The 8,673-nt window shown below is 42.4% G+C and overlaps 1 non-coding gene across 1 annotated transcript; it reads left to right on the forward strand.

Moving 5' to 3' along the window:
• Positions 1–484: 484 nt before the first annotated feature.
• Positions 485–588, forward strand: LOC130027856 (U6 spliceosomal RNA). Its single transcript, XR_008793077.1, has one exon. It is a non-coding gene; the product is annotated as a U6 spliceosomal RNA (small nuclear RNA).
• The last annotated feature ends 8,085 nt before the right edge of the window (positions 589–8,673 follow it).

Genomic DNA, 8,673 nt, shown 5'->3' on the forward strand with positions numbered 1-8,673 from the left:
AACTCTGCTATCAGTAATTTTGTATATCATGACTGTTTAATAAAGAAATTGTTTAAAATGGGTCACAGAGTTAAACATAAGATTTTTTTCTGAAAACTTTTCTTTTGATAAATATATAAAACTGCCCATGTGGAGAGTACCAGAGGAAGAAGTAAGAATGGCTGTCACCATTTGCTTTAGAAGTCTCTCCAACTTAGCTCTTACCATACACTCTGCAGACGGGAGACAGGAGCCAGCAGCTGCCCGCCCTGCAGGGAGCTTGTTTATCGAGCACTGTTTGCACCTACGGGCTGAGCGGCTGCACAGTTTGGCAGTAGAGTCAGACTATCTCTGCTTCAAGTTGTTTTGACACAAATACAGAAGACTTTGGCAAGAGGTGGCACTGAACACGGTCTTCACGTGAGGACAGCTGAGGCAATAATGTTACATGAACAGGCAGTAAATTAAAATTAGCTGGCAATGCCAGTTTAATGTCATTTGCCATTTGCTCACTTCTGCAGTACATATACTAAAATTGGAACGATACAGAGATTAGCATAGCCCCTATGCAGGCATGACATGCAAATTCATGAAGTGTTCCATATAAAAATATATACATATATATCATTAGCCATTCCTTGAGACTCTGACTCCACTTCCAACCAGCATCATTTAGCAACATTCATTATGCACAGAGATCATATGGGGTTTCAGGCTGACCCAGGTTTGATCCCCAACAATACACAGGGGCCTTCCAAGCCCGGAGTACAGATCCAGAAGTAATCCCTGAGCAGCCAGGTGTGGCCCAGAAACTACACAAACAAACAGTAGCAACGAAAAAGGCAACCGGTACCTTTTAAATATCTCAGAATGTCTTACCCAGAGAAGTGGTAATTTTATGTGTATCAGTCTCATTTCCGCACCTAACTTCACCAATAAATTTAGCAAAGCAAAAGTTAGCCCATAGGAGACATGGCAAACTTTAGCAAGGCTGATCTACGCTGCTGCATATTCAGCAGTTTTGTGGGATCAGTCCTAACCCATAACTGGGAAGGGCAAGGGTTATTTTTCAGTAGAATTGAGTCAGAGAAGAGAAAGGAACTACTTGGTAACAGGGAATCAGGAGTTACCTGCAAGATTCAGAGCAAAGAAAATCAGGGACAACTTAACTCCCTGCCTACATTGTATTGGTTTATTCCAGGGAAAATATTTTGAGGAGCCTGAATTAAGGAGAACTAATTTATCTCCTAACCTCATGTGCTTCAGGGATTTCAGATATTTCTAGTTTAAAGAATTTTTTCATTTTTTTGTTTTTATTTTTTATATTTTTTTAATGAATCACCATGAGATACAGTTACAGAGTTACAAACTTCGGTGATTACATTTCAGTCATACAATGTTCGAGTACACATCCCTCCACCAGTGCCCATTCTCCACCACCAATGTTCCCAGCATCCCTCCCGCCACCTCCCCCAACACACTTCTGTGGCAGGCAAATCCCTTTTACTCTCTCTCCTTTTGGGTGTTATGGTTTGCAATACAGGTAGTAAGTGGCCATCATGTTTGGTCTATAGTCTACTTTCAGCATGCATCTACCATCTCGAGTGAACCCTGTAAGCATCATTCACTTATTTTGAAGGATTTTAAATCCCAATATTGAAATTCTCCCACTTACAAGGTGGAGAAAAAGCATCCTTGCACTTCAGCCCACTTCTCACCCATCCCGACCTCCTTACCCTAGCCAGCCAAAGTATGTGTTTCAAGTCAGTTCATCTGCCCTGAAAGCTCTGAATCCTTCACAGAACTGCACTCAGAGCAGTACTGTTTCTCAGAGCATAGTTATAAGATCTAAGCGAAGACATGCCTTGGGAATAAGTGACCTCCTTTAGACTTTCTTCTAGCTAGGATATTAAATATGTGGGACTATTGAGTGAGGACAGCTCCACTCCTCTTTTCTTTCCAGGTCTTTAATGTCATATTTAAGTCTCCATTCAGATTTAAAGACATACCTGGGGACTTTTGGAAAGCAAAACATCCTAGAGATGGGAGGGAACTAAGAGACTTATCTTGCAGTGTAAGAAGAAGAAACCCAGACCAGGCTGTCGGGGAAGCAAAGGCCCAGAAGAGTTAGCATCAGGAATGGCAATTGATAAGAGAATCTTAAATCTGAGGCCACACACTCCTGGAATGCTGGAGTAATGAAGGTGTCCGGAGATTGGGAAGTTGTTATGGTCACACAGTCCTGTGCTAGGGTGAGAACCCCTGAGGAAGGGACTCTGACAGCCTGGGGAAGAGCGTTCACTTGCAGCGTGAAGCTGGGAGTTTGATCCTTGCTCCTACTGCCCTAGGTTCTTGGAATGTGAGCCCGCACCTACTGCCAATGGGTTCCCTGGGCCGGTCTGGGATATGATACCCAGCACAAGACCACCCAAGTGTGTGTGAGTGCCCCCTCTGAGCTGTCCCACCCACCAGTGAGCACCATGCCCAAGTGCATGACCCCTCCTATCCTTGCAATCACGAAAAAGAGAAGGGACGGAAATGGCGAATGTGTCAAGAATGAATTTTATGAGAGGGCCTGACAGATGTATGTAGGGACAAGGTGCTGACTTGCACGCAGCTGGTCTTGGTGTGGCCACTGGGTGGGGTCCAGCCACTCTCCCCACACACAAAAATGATGCATTTTATAGGATTTAAATGCTCTTGGCAAAGCTGTTAGAGTGAAACTTTCCTACCCTTCCCTCTGTGGATGTTATTGTTGCAAAGACCTTGGTTCACAATCACTTTGGTTGGGGTGTTTGTTGGCTTTCGGGGTGCACATCAGGTTGTGGTGATTGCTCACTGGGCCACAGTGCTCAGCAGGGTGGCCTGTATTAGTCACAATGCTGGCACGCATGCTCACAGAGGTGGGAGCACTCCCATCACTTCAGTGGTGGGGCTAACTGAAATGACACTATTGAAGGGTGGTGCTCACCTGTACACCTGTGGGAATCTGGAAATTGCCTGCGGCACCCAAAATCCCAGACAGGAGAGCTGCCACAATCTCACTGGGCTCAGCCAAGGTGGAACTTTGGGCCTCTTGCCTACGCCACTGAAGCAGCTCCTGGCCTCCCCAAAAATACTTAACAGGAAATAAGAGCTTTAAGATGAGAATACCCTCACTTAGACGACGAGTTTCATAGGCAAGAGCTCCTACATGAGATGAGAGTACGCCTTTGTTCTCATTTTCTGCTTCAAAGGTGATTAACAATGTCAAAACTTCTAAGGGCAAAATCCATTTTTTTGAGATTGAAGGGCTCGATAAGCCCACTTAGAGAGTGAACATCCAGGCAGGAAGGAAGCAAGTGAGACAAAATGCACCTCTGACTCGTGGCTTAGTCCCGTGGGTCAGGCCACCAGCAGGAGTAGGTTTTTACAGCAGGCTAGTTATCTCTGAGTTCTGCAGTGCTGTATAACCGAGAACAATGGATCTCAAACTTGACCTTGTGCCAAATTCACACAGAGGCCTGTTAATAACCTGGGCTGGGGTCTGACCATTGTAGTTTCTAGCAAGTTCTCCAGAGACACTGATACTGATAGTCCAGTAAGGTAACCAGCACTTTCCCTAGGCCTCAGGGGACCTCACAGAGCATGGAGGCTGAAGGGCTAAAACCAGGAAAGTCCTAGGCAAACTGGAATGAATCAGACATTTGGAGTCTGTGGACCACATTCTGTACCAATATTTGAGGGAAGATTTCATTTGTATTTGAGGCAGAGAAGGGGATATCAAGATTGGTCCTCTAGGGGCTGGAGACATGGATTAGGGCACTTGCCTTGCATGCAGCTAACCACCTCAATCCAGGGACCACTTATTCCTGACTCTGTGCTCAGGGGTCACCTTGAGCAATGCCAGGAGTTACTCCTGAGCACAGAGCCAGAAGTAAACCCTAAGTACATATGAAAATGGCCCCCTCCCCCCATAAAAAATGATTAATTCTTTAGTATCTTGTCTACACAAATTTGTCTGTAGTTATGTCAGTGAGTCCTCACTTTTGCTGCACGTTAAAATCTTAAAGATAGGGCCGGAGTGATAGCACAACGGGTAGGGCAAACGCCTTGCACGCAGCTGATCCGGGTTCGATTCCCAGCCTCCCACATGGTCCCCTGAGTACTGCCAGGAGTAATTCCTGAGTGCATTAGCCAGGAGATATCCCTGTGCATCACTGGGTGTGACCCAAAAAGAAAAAAATAAATATAAATAAAAATTTATAAAAAAAGATCTTAAAGACACACACACACTGATAGCAGGATATCACTCCCCAGATATTCTGATTTAATTTATACTGAATGTGGTCTATGCAATGAGAGTTTTAAAGCTCCTCTAGGTAATTCTTAGGTGCAGCAAAGTTTGAGAGCTACTGATTTTTGCTCTTATTTTAGGATAAAATCCAGGAGGAAAACCGGTACATGATATAAAACAATGAGTGTGAGATGCTTGTGTGCTGCCAGTGGGTTAGAATTTTTGGGGAGCACCTGAAGTACATGGGCATGTAGATTCTACCACATAAGCAACTTTGATTTTACTGGTCTGTGTTCAGTCTGAGTGCTAATAGTTTAAAAATCTCCACAAGTTTTTCATTCACCTACAATGAAATATTCTTTGGCTGTTAAAAAAAAGGAAGACAACTTTGATGCCTGATGCAGCATGGATGAGCTTTAAGGGCACTATGAAAAGTGAAAAAGGCCAGTTTCCAAAAGATAAATTCTCAGGCATTCAGTTTTTTCCAGATTCTGGCTATTGTAAATATTGTAAATAGTGCTGCAATAAAGTGCACATGTCATTTCTACTGTACTTTTTTGCATCTCCAAGATATATTCCCAGAAGTGGTATTGCTGGGTCAAATGAGAGCTCAATTTCTAGTTTTTTGAGAAACGTCCATATTGTTTTCCAAAAAGGCTGGACCAGTTGACATTCCCATCAGCAATGAAAGAGAACCCCCTTCTCCCCATATCCACCAACACCGGTTGCTATTGTTCTTTTTATCAGAGATGTGTGCCAATCTCTGTGGTGTGAGATGGTAAAGAAACTTTGGTATATCTACACAATGGAACACAATGCAACTGTTAGAAAAGATGAAATCATGAAATTTGTATATAAGTGGATAGACATGGAGAGTATCTTGCTAAGTGAAATGAGTCAGAAAGAAAGGACAGACATAGAATGACTGCACTCATATGTAGAATATAAAGGATATTAACAACCTGAGGATAGTAGAGATAAGGGCCAGGAGGATAGTTCCACGACTTGGAAGTTGATCTCATATGCTGGGGGAAAACACAGCGGGAATAGAGAAGGGACCACTAAGTAAATGATGATTGGAGGACTTGCTTGGGATGGTAGATATGTGCTGAAAGTAGACTATAAACCAAACATGATGGCCGCTTAGTAACTGTATTGTAAACCAGACCACTGAAAAGGAGAGAGTAAGAGGGAATGTGCCTGCCACAGAGACAGGGTGGGGAGGAAGGGTTGGGGGTGGCAGGAGGGATACTGGAAACATTGGTGATGGAGAATAGGCAGGGGAGGAGGGATAGGTACCCAAACATTGTATTACCGAAATGTAATCGTGCAAGTTTGTAAATCTGTAACTATCTCATAGTGATTCGTTAAAATAATAAAAATAAAATAATAAAATAATTAATTTAAAAACAAAAGATAAATTCTATATGAGTCCACTTAGGTGCCTTGAGTAGTCAGATTTATAGAGACAGAGAGTGTAATGGCCATGGTCTATGACTACTACCATGGGGGCGGGGGTTGGGGGACGTGGGGGTGGGGAACTGAAAAAAGAAAAAAATTATTTAATGGGCATAGAATGTATTTTGCAAGATTAAAGTGTTCTGGAGTTGGTTGCACAACCATGGAATTTTGGAACTGTACAATTTAAAGTGGCAACTTTTCTGTGTGTTTTATCATAATAAATACATATCTAGGGCTGGAGAGATGGCTCAAAGGACTGGAGCACATGCTTCGAATGTACAAACCTGGGTTTGATCCACATCATTACGTGGTCTATCCAAGCAGCAGCAGGAGTGGCCCCTGAATGCCATAGGGTGTGCACCCCCCAAATGAAACCAAGTTTATATACAGTCATAAATACAATTTATGCATTTTTCTTTGTTTGTTTGGGGACCACACCCAGCAGTATTCAGGGCTTACTCCTGTGTTTGTACTCAGGTCCCTTCTGGTAGTGCTTAAAAAACCATATGCAGTGCCAGGGATGGAACCCTGGTCACCTGCATACAAGGGAAGCGCCTTACCCCCAGCTTCTTTCTCCCGCCACCTATACATCCAGTTTCAAAGAAGGTATTCAGTCTTCCCTGCTGTTTCCAAGGTGCAGTCAAGGGGATGACTCTGGGCATTCTTTCTTCACCCTTACACAGTTCCTAACAAGAGGATGGCTTCTGTTCTAGTCCAGGGTAGGATGTTGTCATTTTTCTTGCTGCTCTACGTTGGGGTAGGTTGTTGGGGAATTCAGCTGACTTATGCTGAAGTTCACATTTTTCTTTCACAACCTTTAGTATTGCTTAAAGACAATTTTTATACGGATTGAGAAAATTCCCAAAATCTTATTTCTGTCATGAGCTGTGATAATCAGGAAGCTCTGTCCTCACCCCCATCCCACCACTAATGCTCTGCACAAGACACCTACATATTCTTTCATGCCTGCAGTCAGCACCAAGCTCTGTTGCTCCGCCTCCTCTTGAAATCTAAATCCTGGGGATTCTGCAATCTGCATCCCTCCACCTCACCCAGGCAGGAGATTTTGTTTTACTTGTTTGACCGGTTTTGTTTGGGGGCCACACCCAATGGAGCTCAAGGCTTCCTACTGACTCAGTGCTCAGAGAGCACTCCTGGTGGGGCTCAGGGGAACATATGTGGTGCCAGGATTGATGTCTTGTTGGCAGTGTGTGAGGCAAGTGCCCTACATGCTGTACTATCTCTCCAACTCCAAGAGTGAGAGCCCTTGGGTTATAATAGGAAATAGTCAGTTTGAAATACTGCCCCTGAATGGATTCCCCGTGGAAGACACAGAAATGCTAAAGACTTTCCCAGGCAGTGCTCAGCACCTCCATGAATTCCAACCTCACTACTCATAGCTCATCATCTCAAACAATTCTGTTTCCTTGGTTATGAAAAATATTTTCTTTTCAAAATTTAATCTTATTTCCCATTGTTATCAAAATGGAAACCACATTGCTAATCTATCTGATTTTCTGAAACAAAGGGCAGGAGTTCTGAATATAGGACATTAGGATCGGGAGATTTCCTGGTCCCCATCAACTAGAAAAGTGCTCAGGTTCTGGTTCAGCCTTCCTAAGGTACCATTATGGATTCCTGATAGGTATTCACAGCAATTTAAGATACTGGTGTGGCCTATGTTCGTTGCAGCACTTAGTATTGCAGTCAGGATATGGAAACAACCCAAATGTCCAGCACAGATAGCTGGATGAAGAAGCCGTGTTTTATATATATATATATATATATATATATATATATATATATATATATTGGAATACTATGCAGCTATAAAAAGATGAAATTATATACTTTGCCACCATGTGCATGGAGCTAGAGTGCATCATACTGAGTGAAGTCAGAAAGAAAGAAATAGATACAGAATTATCTTTCTTATGTGGGATATAAACATACAAGGTAAGAGAGCAACAAATGGCCAGAGGTAACAGAATTGGAGATTTTGTCAACAAAACTGAATTTACTTAGGGAGATACATCCATGGAATATTGGTGGAGAGAAGTAGGTACTCTGTTGGTAGATGTGGTGTTGGAGTGATATACGCACAAAACTATAGGTAATACTATTGTAAAGCACCGTTTCTCAATAAAAATGGGGAAATTTTTGAAATTAAAATAAAAACTGAAAGTCAAGTTTGAAAAGAAAAGAAAAAGAAAAAGATACTGGTGAGGAATGTCATTTTATCTTCTTTCATCCTACCCAGTGAGGTCTGATATATACTCCCAAAAGGGATACCCTCATCAATGCTTTGGGGGGACTCTCTACCTAGAAGAGGAAGGTCAAATGAGCAAAAGGAACACATCTTTGGTCTATGGAAGCCCAAGAAAGCCCAATATATCTCAGTGGGTTAAAATTCACTGATGTAAAAATTTGTTGCTATAGTAAGTATGTTTGGCATATGTTGATGAAGCAATATCACATCATTTTTTTCTTGCTTTTATCTTGGAACCCAGAGGTACTTTAGGACCATAGATTTTGGTGCTCAAATATCTGTGGACTTGACCTAGGCCTCCGGCATGCAAATCATGCACCAGCCCTTTGAGATTCTTTTTTTATTGATGTCTTTATTTTTGGTTTGCGGGAACCTAGTGATGCTCAAAGGCCACATCCAGCAGTGATTGATGGACCAGGTAGGGTGCTGGTCTTTAAGTCAGTGTCATAACAGCAACTGCATATGAGATCACCACCATAGCCTTTGTACTCTCTTGTCAGCCCTAATATTCTTTATTTTGAAAGAAAGTGGGCACTATGCTACTTTTATGAACCAAATAATAAAAACCATCAGAAAAAAAATTTTATCGCTAAAAATTGCTAACTCTTAACTGATTCTGTCAATAACTGACTTTAACCTTTTTTTTTTTACTTAGCCGAATTGAATTTAATAATTTCCTGACCAAAGA

This window comes from Sorex fumeus, unplaced genomic scaffold, assembly GCF_029834395.1.
Source record: "Sorex fumeus unplaced genomic scaffold, SorFum_2.1 ptg000037l, whole genome shotgun sequence".
In the NCBI taxonomy this organism is placed as follows: domain Eukaryota; kingdom Metazoa; phylum Chordata; class Mammalia; order Eulipotyphla; family Soricidae; genus Sorex; species Sorex fumeus.